Raw genomic sequence first — 16,808 nt, forward strand, 5'->3', positions numbered from 1 at the left:
TAATCTAAAATACTTCTCCTCCAGGAAGGAGTAGGCCAATTGGAATTTCAAAAGAAAGAAAATGAAAACCAAAATAGAATCTCTCAGGTGATGTGAATGACCTGAGAGAAATGATCAAAAATTTCTATATTAGCCTGAAATATATACATATATACATAATGTATTGTGTGTATGTATCTCTCTCATATAATATATGTAACATACATACATCAGCATATATGTATATACATGTTCATACACATATATCAAACACATGTGTGTATTGGTCCCAGAGTTCTTGTGTACACACTAAATTTTTTAAGGAAGCTGCAGCCTTTTGTCCATCTTAGTGGTGTGTTAAGTATAATGTTTATATTTGTATATGTGTTACTAGAGAGCCCTAGTAACCCAAAGTGAGAGTAGAATCCTGTCTATCAGCCCTATGTTTGTTGATGTGTGCTTTCTCAAATACCTGCTTCAGCAGAGAGCCTAGCAGAATAAGAGTTTAAACTCAAGTACCCCTGTGCCGTTTTTGTCATGTCATCTATGTTTAAAATCAAACTAGCCTTTTTCTGAAGCCACCATCACATACCTTTGAATGTTTTCTGTTTGTTTGTGGTTAACCTGTAGGTCTGTTTGTGTGTTTTTCCGTGGCTCTTAGAGTCTTTGTCAGTGTAATTGTTCACACCCTCTGGAAAGCTCCGAGCTTCCAAAGAGATCTTTCTTTTCACTGGCCAAATGAACTGAACTGGTCAAGTTTAGAAATGTAAGGATTTGATGGACAAAAGAAAAGCTTGTAAGGAAATGTTAGGAATATTAATTGTATGCTTAGGAGATTTGCAAATTAAATTAGTGAAGTAGGAATCAATATAGGAATAATTTTTTAATTGGTATGTATTTTGAACTTGGAAATTTTGCTGTAAATTATAAGATTCCTACTCATTTTTATAACAGATTCAGATTTATTATTTCATAGCTAAGAAGAAAGGAGACTTCCGGATATAGCTCCCCTGTTCTTGTGTCCTGTACCTTTAATTTTTAGTCTTAATTGAGATTAATCGATGGCCTCCTGCCCATCCTAATCCGATGTCATGTGGCCCCTCTGGAGTGAATTTCAGCTAAATTTAAACTAAATTGAAAGGTATACTAAAAACTTTAATTGGAAAATAATGTTGAATATTAAAAGTTTACAAATCTAGGTTTAATTGGATCCCAAAACTAAAGTTTGTGAATTATGTTCAATTTAAACTGTTTTTGCCCACCCAATATATCTGAAATGTGTTTAAAACTTCAAAACAAATTTTTATCCTTTAAGATTTTCATCAAAATTTCTCTATAGTGTCCTTAAATGCAACCACTTTGGAATTTTGGCAATCAATGTTTAAAATGTATATTACCATAGTGAAAACAGTTTGTATATGAATTTTGGTAAGAATTGAAAAATACGACTCTCTTGACTTACGAATTACAAAGTATTATCTCTCTCCAGATTCTGAAAAATGAAGAGTAAGTAAGCAGAAAAGCAAAAAGAGTAAGTATGATTTAATTTGGAAAACTGCTTTGATTTCACATAATAGATCTTTATTGTTAATTAGGTAGCTAAGTCTTTTGTAAGCTGTTATTGGGATTGGGAGAAGCCAGAACCCCACTCTTGTATTTTAACAGGAACATAAGCCACTGCATACCTCCTGAATTTTTGTAATTACTAAAAACATCTTAATGATTTTCTAAAAGAGAATTTGTCCCACAAACTTCTTCTGGGACTAGGAATAGGCAATACAGTGGAGCTCTTTGGATCTCCTGGATTATAATATCAAACAACAGAGTATAATTATGATAAGTAAATTAATGAAGAAAACCCCTTGGGTTGAAATTAACTATACACTTTGGGAAAAGTTAGCAACAGTATTTGCTAAAGTTATGAAGGAAATATTCAGTAGAATGAATACAGTCTGGAATATGGTTGAAATGTAAAGGAGAGCTGGGAAGTCTGAGTAATGGATTTGAAAGATTTGGAAAGAAATAAAAGCTTCAGGGAAAATAGGGAAGATACAAGAAGGTTTGGGTCTTCAAACCGTAAGAGAGAGAGGGTGGAAGGAAGTTTGACTTTATTTAAGTAGAAAGATTGAGAATGAAAATTTTGTAGCTTGATTTGAAAGTCTATAACAATTAGGAGAAATCTGATAAGCAAGGTGTTCCTGAGTGTGATAATGGGGTAGATTACTGCCATTTTGAAAATCTTTGGCAGTGAATTAGCTGGAAATAGTGAATCCTATAATATAAAATGCTTGGAATGAATAGCCCTTGTATAAAACATAATACTAACTAACTGAAATTATAAATTGAAATTCTGTACAATACTATTTGGAAAATAGATCCAGATATAATTGAATTTATTCTGGGCTCATTTTAAGGGAAATGTGACCCTCCTAGAATTTATTATACTGTATGGACCAGGAAACTTGTTAGCTATGTGGTTTTAAGCCAAGTTACCTCAATTATTTGATTTGTAATGTGTAGAAAGATAATACCTAACATTAATTTGATAATTCGTTGTATTATAAATATTGTTTAAAAAGTGAGCTCTTCTTTGATTATTTTAGATTATGGATTTAATTGTTAAAAGACTGATGTAAATATAAAAAACTTTTTAGAAATATAGGAGATTCAAAATTTTATAAAAATGAATGTTTAAAATGGTTTTTACATGTTATTGGAAAAAATAAAATAGTATTAAAAAAAGAAATATAGGAGATAGTTTTCTGTAAAGTTGGCATAGCAAGGAACCCTTTAAAATATCCTCATCTGTGAAAGGCAGAGTCCCAAAGTCTTATTAGACATCTAAAAGTTTAAAATAAGGTTGACAAAATTATAAGGAAAGCAGAAAACTGGGAAAAATTTTTTACAAGTATCTCTGATAAAGGCTTCGTTTCTCAGATATATAGAGATCTGAGTCAAATTTATAAAAATTAAAGTCATTCTCCAATTGATAAATGGTCAAAGGATATGAACAGGCAGTTTTCAGGTGAAGAAATTAAAGCACTCTATAGTCATATGAAAAAATGTTCTAAATCACTATTGATTAGAGAAATGCAAATTAAAACAACTCTGAGGTACCACCTCACACCTATTAGGTTGGCTAATATGACAAAAAAGGAAAACACAGGATGTTGGGAGGGATGTGGGAAAATTGGGACGCTAATACACTGTTGGTGGAGTTATGAACTGATCCAACCATTCTGGAGAGCAATTTGGAACTATGCCCAATGGGCAATCAAACTATGCAGCCTTTGATCCAGTAACATCACTGCTAGGTCTATATCTCAAAGATATCCCAAAAAAGGAAAAAAGACCTATTTGTACAAAAATTTTTTTTGTGATGGCTAAGAATTGGAAATTGAAGGGATGCCCATCAATTGGGAAATGGCTAAACAAGCTGTGTTATATGATTGTAATGGAATATTATTGTACTATGAGAAATGACCAGCAGGATGATTTCAGAAAAATCAAGAAAGCCTTACATGAGTTGATGCATAGTGAAGTGAACAGAACCAGGAGAATATTGGACACAGTAACAACAATATTGTTTGATGAAGAATTGTGAATGACATAGTTATTCTCAGCAATACAATGATCCAAGACAATCCCAAAGGACTAATGATGAAGCATACTATCCACCTCCAGAGAAGGAACTGATATTCTTTGAATACAGACTGAAGCATACTTCTTTTCACATTCTTTTCTCTCATTCTTCTTTTATTTGAGTCTTCTTGTACAAAATGACTAATATGGAAATGTTTTACAAATTATGTGACTTATCATCTCAGGGAGGTGGAGTGAGAGGGATGGAATTTGTCACATAAAACTTTAAATAAAAATGTTTTAAAGAATTAAGACTGAGTGCTGTCCTTTTATAGCAAATTGACCACTGAGCAGGGTGTCAACATTTTAAGATTTCAAGTTCTAGCCCACACTCAGGTAAAAGTACATTGATTTGATTTTAATTAAGAACTAGAAATTACAAAGAAAAACTTTTTATTCCTTCCTCCTCCAAAAAGGGGAAAAAAAATCTGTCTCTAACCATTGACCACACTGTCCTAAAAATTAATGCAGCTTTGACTTCACTCTCCTACAAGTAAGGTTAGCTAAGCATCTGGACAGTCATGTCTATCTATTTTTCAGGATGGTCTGTAGGAAGCCATTATTATAAATCTAACACTGTGTATAAATTTTGGTTATTTCAACAATATTGGTTATTGAGATCTGTGGCTATTATATAGGACCATAAATGTTTCCTAGTTCAAATTGTAGTGTTCAAATTGAGAATTATTTAATTAACTCCTTCTGTGAAAACTCCAAGGTTTCTTCCTCAAGGAAAATGGACCATGCTCTGCCAGCATCAGATCAGACTCCTGTCTTTTTTTCCTGGGCTAAAAACCAGTCTGCCAACTAGAATCTTATATTTTAGCGCAGCACGTGTTAAACTCACCTACTGATCACTGGTGTGAATTCTAACTAATAAAGCTTTATATGTATTTCTTAGTATTATTAATGTAAAATTTATATATATAGTGAAACTTGTTAACACCAACATAGAAAAATAGCTTCTCTTTTCATTTGGATATTGTTAAAGTATACTTTCAGTGTAAAGAACATTCTATGTAGATTATAATAATGAAAAAAAATTTCTTGTTTTTATCTTATAAGATGTTTGACATGGTTATAACTTTGTTTCAGCTCTTCTGGTGACATGTTATATATTCTATAATGGTTAAACCTAAGAGCTACTGAGGTAAAAATACCTACCACCCCTAACTAAAATGGAAAAGTTTACAAATCAATTTTATGTAAGTTGTACTTAAATTTGTTCAGGATGATTTTTTTTTGTTTAAAGCAATTTAGAGATACGTCCAACTGAACTGAGATAGCAACTAGAAATGGGTTTTATTTTCTATTTCAAATCCATAATATCATTTATGCTATTGTACAGATATACTACTTAGGATCTTAATTTCTTTCTAATCTGGATGTTGCTATATTGTGAACAGAACTGTTAAAGTAAAAGAAAATGTTTGAAAACTGTTAATATTCTGAAATACTTGCCTATAGTAAAGAGGAAGTTTCATCTAAATCATTTGGCTATCACTTATAAAAAAATGTACAATTATTCCAGGAGTGGGGAACCTGTGGCCTCAATGCCACATGTGGCCCTCTAGGTCCTCAAGTGCAACCCTTTGACTAAATCCAAACTTCACAGAACAAATCTCCTTAATAAAAAGATTTGTTCCATAAAACTTGGATTCAGTCGAAAGGCTATACCTAAGGACCCAGAAGGCCGCATGTGGCCTCAAGGACACAGGTTCCTCACCCCTGGGTTAAGCTATTAGGGGTTACTATAATAAGACCAATCTAATTGGGTATATTTTTTGGCATTGCTTCACTTAGTAAACTGAATCCCTTCCCACATTGCACACACTTTTTGATGGGGTGGTGGTGGTGGTGGTAATTAGGAATTTATTTATGGTAATTATGAATTTATAGTATAAGACTATTGAGAATTATGAAGTTACATCTGGAATGGTCTATACTGAAATTACATTTTGACCAGCCTACTCTTAACATTAAAGGTTGAACAAGAGATATCTGTCAGTTTAGAGGTTTCCAGCTATATTACTTCGTGAAAATCCAATGATTATCCTTTTATATCAGGACAAATTTTAAGCTGTTTTTGAGAAAGTCAAATACTAGTAGAAAGGAATGTTAAGTAAAAATCTTTTGTATGATTTTTTTGAAGGCCTGATAAATTTTGTTAGCCAATTTGTTAACTTTAAGAATATTGACAACAATTTTGTCCAGCCTTTACGGTGATTAGTAAGACTTTGCTTTTTGAAGTGAAAACTTTTTGGGACCCGGAATATTCTTTCTGAGCTTCATTCTTAGGTTTGTTGTGTCCTTGGGCTAACCCTAAATGAGCACTTCAAGAAAAATGCCAGTAGCTCAATGGGAGTGACATCTGAGATCTAAGGACAGTGGATATCGGTCTCTGGGAGGGTAACCTTGGAAAGGCTAAGGTTGGATTCTCTTAATTCATCTTCCCACACAAGAAATTTACTTACCCGGTTCCATATTCTAGGCTGCCTATAGTCATTCTGAGCCTTGGGCATAGGACCAGTATTGATGTGTTATATTCAAGTCCCTGCTTCTTCCTCTAATAGCAAATATCTCTAACTGGTGCAAGATTTTTTTATGATGACTCTCTTAGTGTTTTCAATATGAGACTATAGTCAATACTTGTTCTAAATGAACCCAAACCTCTGATTACTAGAGCTTGCTATTTAAGACCTTATGGGATGGTAATTGATATTATTCTGAGAATGACTCTGGGTATGATCATCAAGACATGCTGTTAGGCCAATGAGGCCATAAACCCTATGGAGTTGACATCCGTGAACTGCATAGAGGTGGAGTTCTGGTGGGAAAGGCTGGGAGAATGACTCTTGGGATGGACTGAGGTAGGATTCCTCTTACTCAATTTACCCGTATAACATTTCCTCTTTGACTGACTTTAAGCCTGGCTATACTAACTACGTGACTCTTGCCTGGGATTGACATGAAGTTGGGGAAACATTTTTCCTTTACTATAGCTATGTCCCCATCCTCCTCTTGTGGCAAATTTCTGTAATTATGGTAGGTGTAAATAAGTATAAACACATTATTGAATCTGAATCTCATAGGCAAATACTGGAGCACATCTGATCTACTATAATAAGATGCATATGATAATATGCATAACTATAATGAGATGCAAAATAAGAGCTATTTAATCCTTTCTATATTATAAACCACCAAGCAGATGAGCATTTGATCTTGTCATCTGCCTGTTACTACTTAGAGATATTTTTGTATAAAATAAGGTCCTTAAATGTTTCAAAAAATTGTAAGAATAATCTGATATTAATGCAATAGTTTATGAAAACAAGCTGTTATTCTATTAATTATTAAGACTAAATTAGGGGGCAGAGCCAAGATGGCAACTTGAAAACAGGAACTTGCTTGAACTCTCCCCCAAATCCCTCCAAACACCTGTAAAAAATGACTTTAAACAAATTCTAGAGCTACAGAACCCACAAAATGACAGAGTGAAATAAGTCTCTGGCCCAAGACAGCCTGGATGGTCGCTGGGAAGGGTCTATCATACTGTGCTGGGACCAGAGCACAGCCCAGCTTGGGCCGTGGGAGGCCAGAGTAGATCGGGCAGAGCAGGCCTCAGGGCCCTGAATCACTGAGCTGTGACAGTTTCCAGACTTCTCAACCCACAAATGCCCACAGAGCATGTCAGTGGGAAAAGTGTAGGACCTGGGGGAAAGAAGTGCCTGGTCCTGCCCTAACCCCAGGGCAGCAGAAGTGGCTGTAGCTGTGGCTGCAGCTGCAACTGTGGCGACTGCTTCCTGAGCTCCAGGCCCACAGACAGTGGGGGAAATCAGGTGGCTGATCAGAGCAGGAGTGCAGGGATCTCTTTGCTGGCACTAAGGCAGCATTCCCTCATTTTGCCCTGCTTGGATCTGGGTCACAATCCTTGTTGTCCATCCTTGGGGGAAGAGGAGCATTGGTGTGGCAGAGCTTGTGGTGACTGTGGAGAGAGAGTCGTCCTGGTAGTTACGTGGCAGAAAGGAGTGCTTGCATTCACAGACCAGAGCACAGAACAGGAGAGGAGTGTTGTACCACCTCAGAATAGCAGTATCTCTGAAAATAGCAGCATGAAACCCCTGAAGCTTGGGACAAAGCACTCTCCACTCTGGAAGTAGTCATACCCTGACAAAGACCTCAAAAGTCAAGTAATTGGCTGGGAAAATGAGCAGGCAGAATAAAAGGACTCAGACTATAGAATCTTTCTTTGGTGACAAAGAAGATCAAAACCTACAGCCAGAAGAAGTCAATAAAGTCAAAGATCCTACATCAGAAGCCTCCAAGAAAAATACGAATTGGTCTCAGGCCATGGAAGAGCTCAAAAAGGATTTGGAAAGGCAAGTAAGGGAAGTAGAGGAAAAATTGGGAAGAGAAATAAGAGTGATGCAAGAAAATCATGAAAAACGTGTCAATGACTTGCTAAAGGAGACCTCCCCCCAAATACTGAAGAAAATAACACCTTGAAAATAGACTAAACCAAATGGCAACAGAGCTCCAAAAAGCCAATGAGGCGAAGAATGCCTTAAAAGGCAGAATCAACCAAATGGAAAAGGAGGTTCAAAAGACCACTGAAGAAAATACTACCTTAAAGATTAGATTGGAGCAAGTGGAAGCTAGTGACTTTATGAGAAATCAAGATATATAAAACAGAACCAAAGGAATGAAAAAGTGGAAGACAATGTGAAATATCTCATTGGAAAAACCACTGACCTGGAGAATGGATCCAGGAGAAAGACTACCTGAAAGCCATGATCAAAAAAAGAACCTAGATATCATCTTTCAAAAAATTATCAAGGGAAACTGCCCTGATATATCCATATTCTGTGTGGAAACACAATCAGGATAACACAAGATCGAGCAGCTTCTATATCAAGTGATCAAAGTACCTGGAATACGATATTCCAGAAGTCAAAGGAGCTAGGATTAAAACCAAGAATCACCTACCCAGCAAAACTTAGTTTAATGCTTCAGGGCAAAATATGGATTTTCAATGAAATAGAGAACTTTCAAGCATTCTTGATGAAAAGACCAGAGCTGAATAGAAAATTTGACTTTCAGATATAATAATCAAGAGAAACATGAAAAAGTAAACAGGAAAGAGAAATCATAAGGGGCTTACTAAAGTTGAGCTGTTTTGTTTACATTCCTACATGGAAAGATGATATTTGTACCTCATGAGACCTTTTTCAGTATTAGGGTAGTTGAAGGGAATATACATATATATATATATATATATATATATATATATATATATATATATACATATATATATATATATATATATATATATAGAGAGAGAGAGAGAGAGAGAGAGAGAGAGAGAGGGCATAGGGTGAGTTAAATATAAAGGGATGATATCTAAAAAAATAAAATTAAGATGTGAGAGAGGAATATATTGGGAGGAGAAAGGGAGAGATAGAATGAGGTAAATTATCTCACATAAAAGTGGTAAGAAAAAGCTGTCATAATGGAAGAGAAGAGGGGACAGGTGAAGGGGAATGAGTGAATCTTGCTCTCATCAGATTTGGCTTAAGGAGGGAACAACATACACACTCAATTGGGTACCCTACCCCACAAGAAAGTAGGGAGGAAGGGGATGGGGGGGGGAGGGATAATAGAAGGGAAGGCAGATTGGGGGAGGAGGTAGTCAAAAGCAAACACTTTTGAAAAGGGACAGCGTCAAAGGAGAAAGCTGAATAAAGGGGGACAGGATAGGATGGAGGGAAATATAGTTAGTCTTTCACAACATGACTATTATGGAAATGTTTTGTGCAATGATAAACATATAACCTATATTGAATTGCTTGCTTTCCAAGGAGAGTGGGTGGAGAGGGAAGAAGGGAGAGAATTTGGAACTCAAGGTTCTAAAAACAAATGTTAAAAAAATTGTTTTTACATGCAACTGGGAAATAAGATATACAGGCAATGGGGTATAGAAACCTAGCTTGCCCTATAAGAAAGTAAAGGGCAAAGGGATTGGTGGGGGGGAGTGGGGTAATGGAAAGGAGGGCAGACTGGGGAAAGGGGCAATCAGAATACATGACATCTTGGGGTGGGGAGGAGGGCAGAAATGGGGAGAAAATCTTGTGGAAATGAATGTTGAAAACCAAAGGCCCTTGAAAAGAAAATGAAGTAGGTGAATGAGGGTCAAAGGAAGCCAAGGTCAATGGAAAGAGGTTGATAATTTTCACAGTAGTAGGAGAGGGCAGAGTGGAGTAATGTCAGAAGGCACCAGGTGAAGGGAAAGGTATGGTTGTATTGGAGATTATGAGTAAGATGGGACCCATCTTCCCATCCTCCAAATGAGTGATCCTGAAGCCCATGGACTCCTGCCAGAGTCTTTCATTTTGGAGACCACCCATCTCTATCTGTAGGACCCTAGGCAAGTCATTTAACCTCTTTGAGTCCCAATTTCTTAACTTGTAAAAAAGGACACTATGGAGAAGGGAGTCAAATATAAAGTGCTTTGCGAACTTTAATAAATAAGTAAATAAATAAAAATTTTAAAAATACCCGGAAAAGGACTAAATTAAAAAATAACAATTTAAAATTTTAGTACAAGAATTTAGTACAATCAATTTCCTTAGAGAAGAGTAATTTATGGAATATGTTGTGTTATCTAAATCGGAAAAGTCAATTTTATTTGAGTTTATTACTTAATTTGGAAGTACTACCTGATTATTGAGTGTGTCTTGAAGTGTGAACATGTTTTATTGTAGACAATTTATTTGATATGCACTGTCTTGAACTGATTACTCAATATATTTATACATCCCATCCCAGAGCCTTTTGTTATGATTGAAGTTAATTTGGCAACTTTTAAATGAATTCTGTTATGATCATCTTCTTATTAAAAAAAATGTTCTGTTATTAGTTCCTTAGCAGAATCTCAAACTCCTGAGGGGGTAATGAGCAGGTAAAACTAAATCATAAATAAAAAATTACTAATAATAACAAGAGCAGATAATCATAAATTATATATGTCAAATATAAAATCAGGTTAAAAATTTGAATTTCCCAAATATATCAAGATGCCAGTTAGCTAACTTATATCACAAGGCCATTATAGGTATTAAACCGAAGTCTCTTTCTTCTCTGGAACTTGAATAAATAAACACTAAAAGTTATCAAAGGGCTCATTCTATAAGTTAGTGTAACAACAATGCTGCTTGCAACTACTGTGGAGGTGTAAGGCTAATAACACTAGCACACAGGAGGGCTGCTAGCACAGGTTCTTTGATCTGCTTTTCTAAGGAAAGCAACTTTAAGGGTTTTACAATCTCACTTTAATTAAACATACATATATCATTCACTTAGTTCAGGGGAAAAAGTCAGTACCCTGAACTTCAGAGAAAACACAAACAGAAATTACAAGCGGAAATTATACAAATAGAGCAAGTAACACAAATCAGCAGACGAGGCGTCTGTCTGTTCATAGCAATACATACATAGTTACCAGACAGCCAAGCACCAGCATCTGGGTTTTCAAAGCTGGGGGGCTCCTTAATGGTTACCTAGAGTCTCATCTAGCCAAATCACACTAACATTCTTCCAATGAGTCAGCCCCCAAAGCAAAATGCTAACCTCAGAGTACATATACTCTTCTTCAAGGTCAGAGGGCAGTCACAACCATGTGACTTAAACTCATGTGACTTAGGCTTTCTTGTGACTGAAGCAGGTCATCAAAGACTCTTGATTCAATCAAAGACTCAATCAAAGGCATCTGATTGCCTTAGTGCTGAGAAGCACTCCAAAAGAAAAAGCAGCAAGAAGTCCCACTTTGCTTGCCATTACAGTTAGATCCTCATGGATTCTTTTATATGCTCCCTTCATCCTGGCAGTGTTTGAATATCTGTTTCAGATAAGGATAGGAGCATCAAGGCATATGGAAAAATGTAAATTCTCTGATTTAGCAGTTTTTAATCAGGTTTGAACTAGCTGCCACTACTTGACCTGGTTATTGGTGAAGCAAACATGAATTGTATTAAGATCTATTTTGTAAGAGATTTTAATGGAGAAAGGGATTCCTAAAAGTGACCAGACCTGGAGAAGCAAATTTGCTAGAAGTTACTCTGAAGTGCCACCCATTCCAGAAAGCCTATGAGGAAAGATTTCCAGAGGACCAGAGGACTGTATCAGGAGATGTTTTCCAAAACCAGACAACTTTATGAGATGTCTAAGACCTAAGCTATGATGGATTAGTGAAAAGGACAATGAGAGTGGATCATCACTCCCCAATTGATGAGCATCTATTTCGAAAATAACACACAGGAGGCACTGGAGTTTTCAGACACCAGCCTCTAACAGGTCCACTCTTGATCTGATCAGACGGGAAGGACAGGGAGACAGCTTTGGAAGGGTTAATAATCTTACTTTATTCTAGTCTAGTCTCCTCAAAAGGGAGTTGCTGATGATGGGAGCACGAGATCCTACAACATTCCCTTATCACCCTTCTCAAAGGGGCCGACAAGAAGTCAGGGCAACTACCCCTACATCTCAATGGGGCAAATCGAGACAGGCACAGAATTCCAGCTGATGTACTCTCCTAAATTCCCTCAAGCCTCAATGGGGGCTGATTGAGGCAGGTACATGCATTCTTCTATGCATTAGCCAAATCCCAAATGGATTCCCCCATGGATGCCCCTATGGATTCCCCACTCACTGATTGGTGCCCGCTTGCTTTATAGGACAACAGACAAAGAAGGCATCTTGCCAACATTAAGCTCACAGGTTAAGTTTAGCAATATTGTCATTCTGTGTAAGCATAGTAAATATCATGTTGTTACCCCTATATCCTCCTATGGCATAGCCTCAGTAGGACTGTCTATCACTATGATTTTAGGAATTACTATCTAGGATCCTTGGGGCTATTCTGGGAGTTATTATCTAACACCTAGAAACCAGATGTTGCCATGGCCATGAATCTCAAGAAACTAAACTCTAAAAGGATAACAAAATCCTCCTTACTTACAGCATCCCCTCAATTTACAATTTTTTGCCACCACAGAAAGAACAGCTATAAATATTTTTCTACACATTGGTCCTTTTTCCTTTTTTATAATATCTTTGGGATACAGATCTAGTAGTGGTATTGCTGGATGAAAGGGTGTGCACAACATGATTACCCTTTGGGCATAGTTCCAAATTGCTCTCTGAATGGCTGGATCAGTTCACAATTCCACTAACGGTGCATTAGTGTCCCAATTTTACCACATGAAGAAGATTATTCTATGGTGAGTAGGCAGCAGAAGATGATAGAATATTCCTGAGTGAAAAAGCCTGAGGAACTGAAAGAAGTTCCAGGATGAATAGAGGCATTATTTTGAAGTTTAGAAGATCACAGGTCTGGAAAGGGAAAAAGAAAAAAGAAAAAAAATAGAAAAAAGGTAGTCTGATTCTGGGCAAATCACTTGACCCTTTTTGCCTCAGTTTCTTCATCTGTAAAATGAGCTAAAGAAGGAAATGGCAAGTCATTCTAGTATCTTTGCCAAGAAAACCCCCCAAAAGGGCCACAAAGACTCAGACACAACTGAAAATGACTAAACAACAACAACCTTGCTTTGGGAACTTCCCTAACCAGCAAGAGTTTCCCACCTTCAGACCAAGAACCAAGGTGGTTTTCTTTCACTAATTCAGAGTTAGGTCAGTGTGGGCTTGCATGCTTGTTGTTCCATTTCCATCTTATTAACTGAGTGACTGTCTCAGATGAAGTAAAAATTTTGTAATCTTAAATTGCCAAGGCTTCCTACTGGGCATACCCTCTACTCAAATCAATTCAAACATTTTTTGTAGGGAATGGTGTGCTTAGGGAAGGGAGCTTCAGCCTAGCTAACCTACAACTCCAAAGTACTGGAATACTAGACAGAATTATAGGGCAGAATATTGTCACAGTCTTCATAGTACCAGTTAAGTAGTGCAGTGGGGATGGTTGTTGCAATAAATTAGCTAACAAAATTGATCATACAAAAGATTTTTTAAAATTTTAAATTTTTTGTTATCTTTTTCTCACAAGATTTTTACTTAACATTCCTTTCTACGAGTATTTGTCTTTCTCAAAAACAGCTTAAAATGTGTCCTGATATAAAAAGATCATCATTAGACTTCCATAAAAACTCGTTCTTCCTTAGTAAAGAGATTACTAGGAGCGGCCAGATCTTTAATGTTATTTCACATGTCATTTTTGGCCCCTTACTTTCTCTTTTTTTAAAAATAATATTTAATTTTTTCCAATTACATTTAGAGACAATTTTTGACATTCACTTTTTATAAAATTTTGAGTTCCAAATTTTCTTCCTCCCCTGACCCCTCTTTAAGGACAGTCAGCAATTTGATATGTTATATATGTGCAATCATGTAAAACATATTTCCATATTAGTCATATTAATAAGGGGCAAGTTGAGTTGCTGCCCAATGTCTCTAAAGAATTTTAAAGACTCAGGAGGACTCCAAGCCAGTTAGAAAGATTTATTATGGTTTTGAGGTTTCACGCTCTGGTGAGTGGCTAAGTTCCTTAGAGGAATTAGCAACTTCAGTAAGGCAAGACAGACAATTTTATAGTACATATAATGCTGATTACACAATAAAAATTTACATAGGATATAGGGATATGATTAATATTAAAAATGCAGGAGGGGTTTGTGAAGAGATCAGGTAATAGGGGAGGGGTCCCAGCCTTGGTGGAACTGTGCATGCAGTTACCCACAGTGCATACAGGAAAACCCAAAAAGGGAGTGAAGGGGGAACATGTATGTATGATAATGAAATTATAATAAACCTCTCTACACCATAAGTTCACTCTAGGTTAGCTCTTTATTATTATTGCGTGGGTGCTATCTTGGGGTGGGCCCCTTCTATGGTTTGGTGGCCAAGCAACCTGCTTTATATCCTGGTGGTGCTGCTTTCTGATTGGCTAGCTATTGTGGTCCCGTCTGGTCAAGGTGGATGATGTGGTTAAGGTTGAGTGCATGGACACACCTGTTTCTGTGGGAAATATGTGAATTAGATCTGGGGGTAGAGGCTAGCTAGAGGGTTAACTCTGGGGGCAATGGTTAGCTAGAGGCAGTGGGTCTGCCTATGATTGAGTTTGGGGGCCTGTGATGTGGTTAAGGCCAGATTGTGTGGTCAAATCAGGCCATGCCTGCTGTTCAGTGGGGCCCATAAAGAAGTTAGAATATTGGGGCTAGGGGCAGCTCTATTAGGATTCCATCAATATTGTAAAAGAAGAAATAGAAGACGGGCAGCTAGGTGGTGCAGTGAGTAGAGCACCAGCCCTGGAGTCAGGAGGACCCCAGTTCAAATCCGGCCCTGCCTTCCCCCCCCACAAAAAAAAACAAAACAAAAGAAGAAACAGAAGAAAAGGAAAAAAAAACATGAAAAAAGGTGAAAATAATATGCTTTGATTTGCATTCAGACTCCATAGTTCTTTCTCTGGATGTGGACAGCATTTTCCATCACCAGTCTTTTGAAATTCTTATGCGTCATTGTATTGCTGAGAAGAGCTAAGTCCCAATTTTCCCACATCCTCTCCAACATATAGCATTTTCCTTTTCTGTCATATTAGCTATTTTGATAGGTGTGGTACCACAGAGTTATTTTAATTTTAATTTTTCCATTGAGTAGTGATTTAGAGCATTTTTTCATATGACTAGATAGCTTTGATGTCTTCATCTGAAAACTGCCTTTTCATCTCCTTTGACCATTTATCAATGGAGGAATGCCTTGTATTCTTAAAAATTTGACTCAGTTCTCCATATGTTTGAGAAATGATGGTCCCTTACTTTCTGTGATTAGATCCTAGAGTTGGTCTCCAACTCTCCTACCGTTAGTCAACAAAAATTTATTAAGTGCCTTACCATGTGCCAGCACTGTGCCAAGTGTGAGACAGTATACTGAGAGGATACAAGATGTATACAAGTAAGCAAGGCCAACACAAAGTACGTCTATATAAAACAATATAAAATAATTATTTGAGTGGAAGTCAAAAGAAAAAAATGATAAACATCCTCCACTTTCAAGAAGCTTATAGTCTAATAAAAATTAGACTCAGGGATATGCTGACAAATGTTTAACAACCAGCTCTCTGGGAAAATGTAAGCATGACACATTTTTCTATTTTTAAAAGTTCAAACAATATTTTATTTACATATAAAACAATTTTTAGCATTCTATATTTTTTAAGTTTTGAGTTCCAAATTGTCTTTCCCTCCCTCCCCTCTCTCCTCTTTGAGATGGTAAACAATCTGATATAGGTTATACATGTGCAATCATGTAAAACATATTTCCATATTAGTCATTTTGTGGAAGAAAACTGGAACCAAAAAAAAAAAAAAGAAATGAAAGAAGGAAAGAAAGTAAAAAAAATAGTATGCTTCAGTTTTCTTTTTCTCAAAGGAATAGCATTTTTCATCATAAGTTCTTTGGGATTCCATGACACATTTTTCAGTCTAATTTGTATTATAGCTTTTTTCATTACTTTTTTAAGGTCTACAAATCAACAAATAACAAAAAAAGCTCTGATTCGTAGCAATCGCTGATTTCCCAATTGTAAATGCTCACACAGAAAATTTTAAATGGTTCTCTCTCTAGCAAATACGAGCTTGTTCTAATATAGCACTGATTAAATTACAAGTATGTACTTGAAAATTTAAGGAGGGAGAAATCAGTAACAAGCAGGGGGAATCAGAAAAGCTTCTGATAGGAGGCAGCGTCTGAACAGAGCCAAATTAAGAATTATGAAAGTCCGAGCTGAAGAAGCAGTGCAATCCGGGTATATGGGATGAATTTATTTGATTGTTCATACAAAGGCACTAAGGACTGGAAATGGGATCCCGGATCCCGGGATCAGCAAATAGACCAATTTGGTTGGACCCTAAGTTCAATAAGTTTGTGATAGGAGTTGGGAAGGATTTTTCTATATTCTATATCCAATCGTAGAGTTATTAGGGAGTCCCTGAAAGTTCTTGAACAAAGAGGCAACATTTTAAGAACAACAAGCAGGGAAGGGTTCAAAAGGTGCAGGGTTTAGTGAAAGGACTGGAGTCCCTGTCATACAAAGAGGAGTTCAAGGAACTGGGGGACATTTAGAACGGCAAGGAAAAGACTGGGGCAGGATGGGGTAGGAAAGCGAGTGTAGGGTGGGGACC

This window comes from Trichosurus vulpecula, chromosome 9 (genome assembly GCF_011100635.1).
Source record: "Trichosurus vulpecula isolate mTriVul1 chromosome 9, mTriVul1.pri, whole genome shotgun sequence".
Classification (NCBI taxonomy): domain Eukaryota; kingdom Metazoa; phylum Chordata; class Mammalia; order Diprotodontia; family Phalangeridae; genus Trichosurus; species Trichosurus vulpecula.